This window comes from the organism of the source record quoted next, unplaced genomic scaffold (genome assembly GCF_019419815.1).
Source record: "Pyrus x bretschneideri cultivar Hongxiangsu unplaced genomic scaffold, Pyrus_bretschneideri_v1 Contig204, whole genome shotgun sequence".
In the NCBI taxonomy this organism is placed as follows: domain Eukaryota; kingdom Viridiplantae; phylum Streptophyta; class Magnoliopsida; order Rosales; family Rosaceae; genus Pyrus; species Pyrus x bretschneideri.
Window position 1 is genome coordinate 1 of NW_025999507.1, and position 14,108 is coordinate 14,108.

At 38.2% G+C, this 14,108-nt stretch overlaps 1 long non-coding RNA gene across 3 annotated transcripts; it reads right to left on the reverse strand.

The window, feature by feature from the left end:
* Nucleotides 1-2,320: 2,320 nt before the first annotated feature.
* Nucleotides 2,321-5,164, reverse strand: LOC125477244. 3 transcript variants are annotated; one of them, XR_007258425.1, is made up of 4 exons: nucleotides 4,559-5,164; nucleotides 3,881-3,940; nucleotides 3,465-3,604; nucleotides 2,321-2,539 (listed from the first exon to the last, which is right to left on the reverse strand). It is a non-coding gene; the product is annotated as an uncharacterized LOC125477244 (long non-coding RNA). The 3 variants fall into 3 exon arrangements; XR_007258424.1 differs by having other exon boundaries at nucleotides 2,321-3,604; XR_007258423.1 differs by having other exon boundaries at nucleotides 2,321-3,940.
* Between the last annotated feature and the right edge of the window lie 8,944 nt (nucleotides 5,165-14,108).

The window sequence follows — 14,108 nt, forward strand, 5'->3', positions numbered from 1 at the left end:
CTTCTACAACCTCATTTGCACTAAGGACAACATCCAAAATTTGTCGGCCTTTACCAAAATCTCCTTGATGTGGAGACATTGTGCTGCCCATAACCTCCCTTAATCTTGAAGCTAGGGTTTTCGCCACAATTTTGTATAAACCAGTAACTAGGCTTATAGGCCTGTAGTTCGTCACTTTCAAAGAATCTGACTTTTTCGGAATTAGACAAATAAATGTTTCATTTGTCACCACATTTATTATCCCTGTCTCAAAGAACTCATCCATGACCTTCAAAATATCCACTTTCAAGAATTCCCAACAATGTTGAAACATTTGCAAGGAATAACCATCTGGTCCTGGCGATTTATCCCTTCCACAATCAAAGACAGCTCTTTGTACTTCTGATTCCTCAAAGGCCTCTCAAGCCAAGCTACCTCAAATTCACTTATTGAGGCCCAATTGATGCCTTCCAAGCCCCAACATGCCTCTTCGTTGCTACTAAACAGGGACTTGAAGAAGTTAACGATATGTTTTTCTATTTCTTCTGCATCCTCTAACACTCCCCTGTCATCCACTTCCAACCTTTCTATATAGTTTCTCTTCCTTCTCCCACTTGTTATTCTATGGAAAAATTTAGTATTACTGTCCCCTTCTTTAGCCCATTCCACTTTACCTTTCTGCCTCCACTTCACTTCTTCCTTATAAGCCAGATCTTCCACAAGGAAAAGTAACTATTTTTTCTTTCTTTTAGCAGCAACATCTAGCCCTTCCAACCCTTCTCTCCTATCTAAATCTTCTATGCTAGCCTTAGCATCCTTAATTTGTTTCTCGACATCATCGGAAATTTCCTTACTCCATCTTTGCAACTTTCTTTTGATAGCTTTTAACTTGTACAAAAATTTATAACCCTCCCAACCCTTCACCTACTCAGATTGCCACCATTGTTTGAAATTGTCCCTGAAATCTGGGTGTTGTAGCCACATGTTTTCGAATCTGAAAGGACTTGGCCCCCATTTCACCTTGTTAGTATCTAGCTAGATTGGACAATGATCAGAAGTGACCCTTGCCAAAGCCATTTTTCTTACCTCTGGAAAAATCTCTTCACAACCTACCGAGAACAAAAATCTGTCTAACCTCCGACACACAGGTTCTTCTTTGAAGTTTGACCAAGTAAATTGAGCATTGAGCAACTCCAGATCCTTGAGTTTTGTATCTTGGATGAAATCATTAAAATACCTCATGCTTGTAGTCATCCTTGCCCCATTTGATTTCTCATTTACAAATCTCACCACGTTAAAATGTCCTCCTACATACCATCTTGGTCGGCAAAGACCGTAAAGGCCGGCCATTTCTTCCTAGAACTCCCTTCACTTTCTATTTTTGCAAGGACCATAAACACCAGATAACCACCATTCCAATCCATTGAGGGCTTTCATTTTTATGGAGACAGAGAAAGCTCCAACCAAAGATTCAATAATTGAGATGTGTTTGGTGTTCCAAATCACAGCTATACCCCCAGATCTTCCTTGAGCAGGGGCATAAATCTACTCTTCAAATCTGCTTCCCCAAACACTAGCCACAAGTGACCTGTCAATTGATTCTTTCTTTGTTTCTTGTAAGATAATGACATCGGGCTTTAAGCGCCTGAACTGCTATTTCAAAATCAACCTCTTTTGCCTACTTCCCAATCCTTTAACATTCCAGCTAATTATCTTCATTAAATCTGACAATGCCCCTTTGAATTTTCTTTTCTCCCTTGTTTCCACCCACAAGCTTGCTAACATTGACTTTCCCAGTATTCCTTTCATGAAATAAAGACCTTTTCAGTGGCACCAAAGAAACTTTCATATTTGACATGAATTTGGTAGTTCGATTATGTGCTTCACGTTTGACTGATACGCAAGCGGACCTTTTCCTCCTACTGTACTTTAACAGTTTCTTGTTTTTTCTAGTATCCTTAAATTCAACTTGTTCCACAGCGTCTAAATCTGCTATATGATGCGACTGAGAAACAACGTCATCCTTGTTTCCATGGTTGTATCAGTGAAGAGATTGTGAAAGGCTGAGTAGCCAAGTTTGGAGAAGTCGTCAAATAATCACTATTTGAAGATCGAGAATAACCAACATTCACATTGCACAAAATTCTATAGAAAAGGGGACAAATTAACATATTTAAAATAAGTATTATGATGCAAACATTCTCAAGATAAATTAGGCTAAAAAAAGAAACGAATCTAATGATAATACTAAAGGAAAAGGAATTAAAGAAACGAAAGTAAAATAGTCGAACACAAATGAAAGAAAGACGCAGATCAAATTATCAAAAAATCTAAGTTAGAGTTGTTAAAATTCACTTTTATTTGTACAATTCAAACTTCCACACATTTATTCGTACACTTTACCAATTGTCAGACACTGCTAATTGCTAATATAGCAAGATAACGAATTCCGTGTATGAAAAAAATGATATGCAACTTCAGCTTACCATGCCAAAGAAGCTCCATAAGAGTAGTAGCTTCCTTCTTACTTCATGCATCAAAAGCATTGCAACCGTAGATCCTGAAAATTATAAAAATCCATCCAATCAAGAGACAATGTAAAAGTTGTGGGAAGGTGAATATGCAACCAAGAATCTAAGGTATACTTGACAAATTTCCAATCAAACACAAAAATCTCATCTGTTACAGATTGGACCAACAAAAGAAAAAAAAGAATCTATTAACATGATTTTCAACCTAACTATAAAGAGGAGCTTTATAACATCACCATGCCAAAACAACCAAGCTCAACAAATTAACAAACTAATTTTTCTGAATCAATAATAGCATACATATTATCAAATTATCAATCAATAATTCACATATCGTTAAGGGTTAAACACATAGATGAAGATTGAAAATTTACTCACACATCTAATATATCCTTGCATTTCTATTTGAATTCAGAGTACGTGGAAATCACATCAACAAATCAAAGCCCTAAATTTTTATCATCCTGAACTGGAGAAATCTGTCAAATCTAAAATTTTTCGTTGCATCAAAATAATTACAAATTAAACCCTCTATTCTCTTAGCTGATAATCAAAACCAAATTAGTAAATTACTCACCTAAAAGCCTATTTTTTAAACGAAAACGCAGAAGGCAAACCTGAGTCCCTAATAATCCAAAATCATGTCAAATGGAGGAAAATGATATATCAGAATCGAATACTCATATACTAATAGAAAGTTTTATCCTTATTTTGTCTAATTATAGAAATTAAAAAAAAAAAAATTAAATCAAGAAAACCAAGAGCCAGATTCAATTTTGATGCAAAGAAAGCAAAGTTAGAATATCAAGAGCCAGATTATGCAATTAAATCAGAGAAAACTGAGATGCAATGGAATATATACAAATCTAATCCAAGAATGCAAACCAAAACCCTTACTTTCTGAGAGAAATTGGGATAGAACATACTAGAAAGAAAGCAAGAGGAAAGATATACCTGCTTTGGCTAGAATTGCTGGCGATGAATGTTTGGGGAGAAAAGCTTTACCTTTCACTCGCTTTTGATTTATGTAGCCACAACAGACACATTGCTTGTGACATTTTCCGAAGGGAATTCCAAATTCAAAATTCAACAATCTAAACCATAATTAACTCACAATTCAGTTCCATCAACATGATAGACATATCAAACTGTCAACAGACTAACAAAAGTAAACATAAACCCTCCATAGAAATAGCCCAATAGTAGGTTTATGTAGTCAGATTGTGCTGAACTAACTAAGACAAAATTCAAGTGATCAAAGCTAAGCCAGAGTTTTCTCCACTCCCAAACACAGCAAGAATCAGAATGTGCGTCGTCAATTTCAAGACATTCACAGAAAGAGAGAAAGGAAGGGATAAAGTAGTACAAACCTCAGATCGACTGGCCTCAATCCTCCGGATTCCTTCATTATCGTAGCAGAAATCGACAAACTGCATAACCAAAACCAAAATATTTAAATTTAAAGAAAAAAATGCAGTAGAATTGTATAATGAGAAATTCTCGAATGTGGATAAATTAATCTTGCGGGATGCGATTAGTCGCATTGCACTGGCAGTCGGCCTCAGGAGTATCTCAGGAGGAAACAAATCAAACATACTGCATTAGCAATTTGATTTACGAAGCAGAATGACATATAATCCATAGATTATCAAATCATTATACTGTAACTTATTTACTACTGGTTCCCTGTAATTACGCTTTTAAATGCAACTTAAGAATATATCGACCCAAAAAATCCCCAAGAACCCCAAACAAAACAACTATACATGCCAATCCTAAGTATGAACACAAACCATATCAAAGACAGTTAATCACACACCTAAACACGCTTGTGTCTACACAGTGGCCTTTAATTAAGTTATAATACGCATGAGTAAACCCTAAAAAACAAAAATCAAAGTTACAAACTTTCAGTACAAATCAATCCAGCATGAATTTATACCACACATTTTGGCATAAAAGAAAAGAAAAATCACAACTACTTAAAATTAATTCATCAAAATCACACGAATTCAGAGAGAATAGAGAGAGAGAGAGAGAGAGATTACTCGGATAATTCTTTGAAGTAAGGGACTCATAAGATCATAGCAATCTTAATCTGGGATTGGATATCGTGTGCCTCCTTCAGAGGGCTCTAGCTATCTTGCGCATCCTCCACCATTACCTCTCTCTCTCTCTCTCTCTCTCTCTCGCATGAGAGCATAGCACTCTTCTGAGACTGGATATCGTGCGCCTTCTTCAAATGGCTCTTGCTACCTTGCGCATCCTCCCTCCCTCCCTAAAACCGGAGACTCTTTGTCAGCAAATCCCATAGATTCAGAAATCTAACCCCAAAAACCGTAACCCAGAACCGGCATGAATCACTTCCACAGAAACACACCGATCATAGTAATTTACTGATCAATTACACCAGTGCATTCATCAAATAAGCATTTCCAAAATACACACTTAGCGGATAAACATAACCTAAGGCACAAATTCACTCGGATAGAGAAAATCAAGTTCCTCAACCTACGAAAACAAAGTGGCAAATGAGAGATCGTTTGATGGATTTTGATAGCACCAAAAACTCAGCAACCCTTTATCAACTTGCAAGTTACCAGATAGCAATGGAGGAAAAGAGGGGAAGAGATAGAGACAGAGACAGAGAGAAATGTTTTTTGTAATTTTGTATTGAATTGTCCAAAATATCTCCTTGTTTCCAACCCCACCAAATTGATTACAAATATGATTCCATTAACACCAAATGCCAGCTGGCCATACGACTACCACAACTTGATTACTACTTATTACAGTACTATTAAGCTACTAATTGCAAGCAGATAACCACAGTCGTAACATTGCCCACTCCTTCAGATAAACCTTGTCCACAAGGTTGTAATCACAGAGGAAAATCTGGGAATTTCTTAGCCAACTCATCATAATCTTCCCATGTAGCATCTTCTTCCTTGCTGCCCTTCCAGTGAACAAGCAGTTGCACTCTCGCCTCTTTACCTTTTTTGTAAACTCGCCTTTGCAGAATTGACATTGGTTTTAGAGACTTCAACCCATCTTCTGTCACCACTGGTAGAACTTTTAAAGGACTAACCCCTGGGCCCAAATGCTTCTTCAAACAGCTAACATGGAAGACATGATGTATCTTGGAATCTGTAGGAAGCTTGAGTTTGTAAGCTACACACCCAATCCTCTCTGAAACTTCATAAGGGCCATAAAACCTAGGATGTAACTTATGATAAGCATGTGCAGCCAAGGATTGCAATTGAGAGGGTACCAATTTCAAATAAACCAAGTCTCCAACTTCAAACACTTTTTCCCTTCTGTGCTAATTAACTTGAGCTTTCATTCTGTTTTGAGCCACCAATAGATTAGTCTTGAGCATAGCTAATAGATTATCCCTAGCCAACAATCCTTGCTTAATTATATCTAGCTTGGCAGTGCCCTTTTCATAAGAAGCAATATATGAAGGGGGAAATCCATAAACAACTTCAAAGGGAGAGAACTTGGATGAACTGTGAACTGAAGAATTATAACTCCATTCAGCCTATGGGAGCCAATAGAGCTACTTTTTGGGTTGGCAACTTGTGAAGCACCTAACATAGGTTTCCAAGCACCGATTAACCACCTCAGTTTGTCCATCACTCTAAGGATGGTATCTCGAACTTATACATAGCTTAGACCCACTCATTTTGAAAAATTCTTTCCAAAAGGTACTGAGGAATACAGTGTCTCTATCACTCAGTATAGTTGCTGGCATGCCATGCAGCTTGAACACATGTTCTACAAATTCCTGAGCTACCATAGTTGCAGTGTAAGGGTGTCCAAGAGCAATGAAGTGAGCATATTTTGATAACTTAAACACAACCACCAGAATAATAGACTTGCCTTTGCAGTTGGGTAAGCCACTAATAAAATCCATACTAATGTCCTTCCACACATGTTCAGGTATTGGTAGTGGCTGGAGTAAACCTGGTGGTGACAAGGTCTCATACTTATTCTGTTGGCACACCCTGCATTCAGCTACCCAAGACTTAATGTCTTTTTTCATTCCCACCCAATAAAAACTTCTTTTCAATCTGTGGTAGGTTTTTTGAACATCTTCATGGCTGGCCATAGGGGTGCAATGATGCTCTTCAAAAATCTTGTGTCTCCAAGTTGAATCAGGACCAATCACAATTCTATTTTTATATTTTAAGAACCCAATATCAATGTGGAACTTTGATAAATGGGAAGTGACAGTGTTGCCATGGGTGACAGCCCTCAGTTTTTCCTTCTTTTGCTTTATCCACTCATCTTTTTCCAATTGTTTTCTCAAATCATCCAACCACCCAAAGTAAGTGTATGTGATAGTGACACATTCCACTAACTCTTCACTGTGGGTTGTAGGCAATGTAGGGGCACTAGGTACCCTTGATAAAGCATCTGCCACCACATTTTCCACACCTTGTTTATATTGGATCTCATAATCATATCCCAATAGCTTTGAAACCCACTTTTGTTGAAATGGAGTAGTAGCTCTTTGATTTAAAAAATATTTCAGACTATTGTGATCTGTTTTGATGATGAAATGTTGCCCCTAGAAGTAATTTTGCCACTTCTTGATGGCATGTACCACAGTTATGAGTTCACTTTCATAAGTGGACAGAGGCCGGTTCTTGGGGCCCAAAGCTTTGCTGGAGAAAGCAATGGGTTTTCCTTGTTGCTGTAAGACTGCTCCTATCCCATTTGCAGAAACATCACATTCTATAACAAATGGAATCGAGAAATCAGGCAGAGCTAACACCTTGGGAGATGTCATGACCTTTTTTAATTCTTGAAAAGCTGACTCTGCTGCCTCAGACCATATGAACTCATCTTTTTTAGTGAGTTGGTACAGAGGCTGCTAATCTTGCCATAGTTTTGTACAAACTTTCTGTAATAACCTGTCAACCCCAAAAAACCCCTAAGCTCCTTCACATTCCCAGGGATTGGCCAATTCAAAATGGCTTGGATCTTAGTGGGATCAGCTGCCACTCCATCACTTGAAACTATGTGACCCAAGTATTCAGCTTGTGGCTGACCAAAAGAGCATTTAGACTTCTTGACATATAATTGGTGCTGCAACAACAACTCCAAAGTCTGGTGTAGATGAGATAGGTGCTCCTCCCATGTTTTACTATAGACTAATATGTCATTAAAAAATACCAATATAAATTTCCTGAGATAGGGTTTAAAAATGTCATTCATCAAGCTTTGAAAACTTACTGGGGCATTGGTAAGGCCAAATGGCATCACCAAAAATTCAAAGTGTCCTTCATGGGTCCTAAAGGCAGTTTTCTCCACATCCTTTGCATGCATTCATATCTGATGATAACCCGATCTTAAATCCAGTTTGGAGAAGTACCTAGCCCCAAATAGCTCATCCAACATGTCATCTATGAGTGGGATAGGATATTGATCTTTGATGGTGATGCCATTCAACTCCTTGTAATCCATACACAATCTCTAAGTGCCTTCCTTCTTCTTAACCAGTAAAACAGGAAAGGAAAAAGGACTATGGCTAGGTCTGATAAAACCCGAGTGTAACAATTCTTGGACTGCTTTTTCGATTTCAGCTTTTTGTAGAGGTCCATAATGATAAGGCCGGATATTGGGGGGTTTTGCTCCTGGAAGCAATGGAATCCTATGGTTGTGGGTTCGTAAGGGAGGTAATGTGGAAGGAATAGTAAAAATCACCTCAAATTTGTTCAAAACCATGTGTAGTTCATTGTATTGGGAGGGAGTGAGCTCAGATGTGTCAGTTGTTTCAACCTCTAAAGAATATAATAATAATCCCAAGTTTGAAGTGGAGCACCCTTTACTGATGTAATGCACCGAAATACCTTGTATGGGAGACCGTGAAGGTGCACAATGAGTCAATTTAAATTGCTCGGATCTCACTTCAAACTCCATGAAACTCCATAGTCAGATTTTGAAAATCCCACAAGACTGGACTTACTGTGGCTAGCCACGGGACCCCTAGGATAACATCACAACCCCTAAGAGGTAAAACAAACAAATCACTGTAGCAGTTATATTGTCCCACTATCAACTGCACATGTCTACAGCAAACTTGACTTTTCATTCTACCCCCATCAGCAATCATCACCTCGAAGGGCCTTGTTGGATGAATTGGACACCCTAATTGCTTGACTAATCTAGAGTTGATGAAATTATGGGTGCTTCCAAAATCTAATAGTATTTTAACAGTATAATTCTTAACCAACCCTTCCACCTTCACAGTTTGAACTGAAGGTTTGGCACTAGTGCCATAAAAGGCACACTAACTCAATGCCATGCTATGTAACTCCACAGGAAGATCAGTTGGTTCATCATCGCCATACTCATCATCAGAAATGATATCCAACATAAGAAGCTGTTTATGAGCACATTTGTGTCCCTTATCCCACTTGTCATCACAAAACCAACACTCATCCCGTTCTTTTTTGCGCTAAACCTCCTCAGGTGTTAATTTCTTATAAGGCAAAGCAGGGATGCGGTGCCTTCTCGGGATGGAAGTAGGGAGAGGGTTTGGTTTGGCTGGAGGAATCTGTTTATGGGGCACTGTTTTAAGATCCATGAATTTAGCATCAATTTGCACTGCAAGAGCAATGGCCTTATGCACCGAATTAGGTTTCCGCAACTTAACATCATACTTCAATTCACGTTTTAATCCACCAATAAAACAAGTCTTCAACAAAACCGGGCCGACATTAGTAGTTCGATTAGCGAGTCGCCTAAATTCGAGTATGTAATCTTTGAGAGTACCTGTTTGTTTGAGCTTGAACAAGGATTCGGTGCAATCCTCGAATCACAAGGGCCAAATTCCTGGCACAATGCGGTGGTAAACTCGGTCCAAGTTGGTGTGGAATGGATGCTGCAGTGGCTCATTCTCAAAGTGAAAAGAAGCGGTCAGGACCTTCTGATGATCGGGGGTGTGGTAATAAGCAAAGTATTGCTTAACCTTGTAGATCCAAGCGAAGGGATCGTCGCCGTCGGTGAATCGGCGAAAATCCAAACGGTGTGGCCACTGAGGGCTGGAGTGAAACCACCACCATCAAAAGAGTCTCGATGCGGGAAACGTGGAGTCTCTAAATAATGGAATTCGACGTCAGCAAGAGAAGGATGTGGCTGCTCATGACCCGGAGGAGGTGAAACAGTAAAAGATCCAACGCCGCTTGAAACGCCAGGGTCACGATGGAGATGCTCCAAGAGAAGGTCGAATGTCGTCTCTAAGAAAGTGAATCTGGCGTCCGAAGCTGCATGGAGCTGCTGAGGAAGAGCTTCCAAAATAGTTTCCACGACGGAGAGGCGAGCTTCCAATGTAGACATGCGAGAATTGTTGGTGTGGCGGGGCATACAAGAGGGAGGCCAAGGATCGAGATGATGATACCAATGATAACACCAAAAACTCAGCAACCCTTTCTCAACCTGCAAGTTACCATATAGCAATGGAGGAAGAGAAGGGAAGAGACAGAGAGAAATGTTTTTTGTAATTTTGTTTTGAATTGTCCAAAATATCTCCTTGTTTCCAACCCCACCAAATTGATTACATATATGATTCCACTAACACCAAATGCCAGTTGGCCATACGACTACCACAACTTGATTACTACTTATTACAGTACTATTAAGCCACTAATTGCAAGCAGATAACCACAATCGTAACAGATTTGAGACTGAGCTTCTTCCATAAACAACATACTTAGAATTCCCCAAGTTTTCAAATGGAAATTAAACATTTAAATAGCTTATAGTAAGTTAACAAATTCTTTTACTAGTGGAGTAAATAATTTGTAACCACCTGCTTCCTGGTAGGAAAAATAAAAAATTCAATTTTAAAAAAGAAATGTACTTTTTAGTTCAATTTCCACAGCCATAGTAATTTATCTGGACCAAAATTAAGATTAACCCAACATCCAATCAATTGCAACTAAACAACTTATAGTAATTTAATATGTGTTTGTGGATATGTGAGAGAGAGAGAGAGAGAGAGAGAGATATCTATTATAAGGCCAACCTTCTTTGAATACTTTTTGGTCCTCTTGTGGCTTATTATCCATAACTCTCCACTGCATTTGCAGTAATGCCCTCTCTGCTTCTCCTCTTGCGATAATTATCATTACGTAAGTAAAAGGTACAAAAATATTAATTAATTAAAGAATTTATGGTAGATATGTACTTTAGACTTTTGAAGATCCAATTCATCCTGCATTTTCTCAACACTCATCTTCGTAATGAAGCCGTAAAAGTTTCAGCTCGGCTTCATGTTCGCTCCTCATCAAAGTTATTTTCTATGAAAATAATAAACTGGTCTAACGTAAGCATATAACACTCTACTTAAATTAGCAGTTCCAACTTAATTCAAAGATATTTATTTGAACCTCTCTCAGTTCGTTTTCAGCTCGCAGTTGGACATGCTTTAGCTCTTCCCCGTGTTCAAATTTTAGACTGAGTATCATGTTCTTGGTGCTCCAACCTATAAAAATACAAAAATTATTTTACGAAATTCCAGAACAACCAATATAATTAAAAGCCTGCATATAGTTTGCTTAATTAACAAACAATACAGGGTAATTTTCATTTCCAACCAACTGCACAGACACAAATATTGGGTAAATTGAACAGTAAAAAAACTTTTAAATAGCTTATATAAAAAGTCAAAAATATAAAAAAATTAATCAAAAGGTTGAGATAACCCACAACCCAGTACTGCTCATTGTTGATATTAACACCCACCGATGGCAACCCTTGATTCGTGGAATTCCCACGCCCAACTCCATGAGAGCAACTCCAGCATTGCTGGGTGCTCGAGGGATAGGCCAGAGAAAAGGGGCCCGAGGCCCTGTGGACCGACTCGAATGTGAAGGAGCCCGAGTGGAGGTGGAGGCCCGAGTTCCGGGCCCGTGAAGAATTGCCAGCCTGAAAGCCCGAGTGGATGTGATGCCAGGCCTGACGTCAGGCTTTTTAAAATTTTTTTTTTCTGTCAGGCGTGTGCACCCGACTCGTGCGTGGGGGCGCGTTGCTAACACAAAATCAGAAAAAAAAAAAACAGTCACTTTTCAGTTACCGTTGGGAAGCCACGTGGCTTCCCACGGTCCGTTCGATCTCAACGGATCTTTAACTTGGACCGTTCGATCTCAACGGTAAAAAATAAAAAAGTCTTATTTAATATCCACCGTTCGATCTGAGATCAACGGTGGATATTAATATGCTTTATAAATAAAACATAAAAGAAAAAATAGTTTTAAAATTAAGAAAAGTTACCGTTACGTGGCACAATCTGGAGTGTTGGAATTCAAATTTTTTTATATCCAACGGCAGAGATTAATTAGTTGAATAAAAATTAAAAAAAATTGTAAAAAATTCGAAAAAAAATCTAATTTTTTTTAAAAAAAAATTGTTTTTACTTTTCTATAAATACCTTCTCATTATCATCTACCTTACACCACAATTTCATATTTTCTCAACTACTTTCAATCACATTCCTTTCTTTCTCTCAAAGTTTCAATCCATTTTTTTTTTCAACCAAATGACTACTGATGTAGGTACGAATTGGTCGCTTCTTGAAGATGTTGCGTTGTGTACTAGTTGGGTTGAAGTTACTCATAGTTTGCTTACGGGTAATGAGATGCAGTTGCGAGAAATGTGGAGTCTTATTCATACCAATTATCTTGAGAAAATTGGTGGGAAAAGAACCAAAGAATCGATGTCCAGTCATTAGAAATTACTTAGCCAATCGTTTAGTACGTGGAGAGACGCCTTTGCACAAGCTAGTAGTAATATTCGAAGTGGGGAAAATTACTCGGATCAGGTAACAATACATTATTTATTTGTTTATACTATACCCAAATTTACATTGTAATTATTTGTTTGTATTATTTATTTGTTACCTACTTACATTATAATTATTTGTTTGTATTATTTATTTGTTACCTATTTTCATTATAATTATTTCTTCTCCTGCATTGTGTAGGAACTTCAAGCACAAGCTTGGTACGCTGCCAAAACCAAAAGCAAAAATAAATCATTCAACCGGTGGGAATGTTGGAATATTGTCAAAGATTGTCCTAAATTTAGAGTTGTGCCTGTAGGTCTAGAAGTTTTCATGAACAACACCCCTCTACACTCTACACCCGATCATGTCCATGAAGATGATGCACAAGAAGTGCCCTAAACGCCCCTCCCTAAACAAGCGTCAGGTTCGACCCGTTATCCAATTAGGCCTCAAGGTAAGAAGGCTTCAAAGAGAAAAGGGAGTGCTTCCAAGAATGATTATGCAAAGTTCATGGAAGAACTTACTCGCCAAGGTGAATTGACTTTGGTGAGGGAACTGGCGAAATATGAGGCTGATAAGGCTAGAAAGGATGCAAAAGCTACAGCTATTAAGAGAGAATTTCAGGCTAATGAGAGAGAAAAAGAGCTACTTGGGCAAGAAAGGGAACATGTTAGAGAAGAAAGACGGGCTCAACGAGATCGTGAGATTATGAACACGCCTTTAGAAGGGAAGTCTCCAAATTCTAAATTTTTTTGGAAGTCAGAGAAAGCGGACGTGGTGCGAAGGAGGCGTGCAAGAGAAGCGAGAGCAAGCCAAGATGGTCCTAGCACCATAAGAGAAGATCATCCTAGCACCACAAATTGGTTAAGTGGTGATGAATAGAGTAGTTTTTGTAATCGGAGCCCATAATTTTCCAATCACTTTGGTTTGTAATTTATTATTTATTGAATATAGTACTTTATGTTGTTTCCAATTTATTGAATATTTATTCAAATGAATTTGGTAAGTTATTTATACTAAGAGAATATTTATTGAAATGACAAAAACACACCAAATAAAATTACATAAGCATACCGAATAATAAAAAAACTCACTAAAAAAATTACATAAACATACCAAATAACAAAACACACCAAATAAAATTACATAAACATACCAAATAATAAAAAACTCACTAAAAAAATTACATAAACATACCAAATAATAAAACACACCAAATAAAACAACATAAACATACCAAATTAAAAAAAAACACACCAAATGAACTTAATTATCTTCAGCTTGTTTCAATGCCCACTGGTGCTTTATCAAGTCAATTTGCTGGGCATCGTGCACGTCTGGCATTTGAAATGCAGTATATCGTTGAATGAGCCTTTCATTGCAACGTCCATCCCTTTGTAATGGCTCATGTTGCACGGGCTCATCGGTGGCGTCATGAGCACACTATATACGTGTTCTTGAATTGTTCATCGTGTTTGGCTCATATTCATCAACGGCTTCATAATCGTACTCATCTTTCACAATCATGTTGTGAAGAATGATGCACGTCATCATGATGGATCGAAGCGACTCTACATCAAACAATCTGGCAGCACCCTTGACGATCGCCAAGCGAGCTTGGAGGATACTGAAACAACAATCCACATCCTTCCTACACCCCTCTTGACAGCTTGTAAAGTGTTTTTCCTTTGCACTTCGCGGATGTGGCACTGTTTTGACAAATGTTGACCATCGCGGGTAAATGCTGTCAGCTAGGTAGAATGACCCGTCGTACATACGTCCGTTGACCTCATATGTGACTTTTG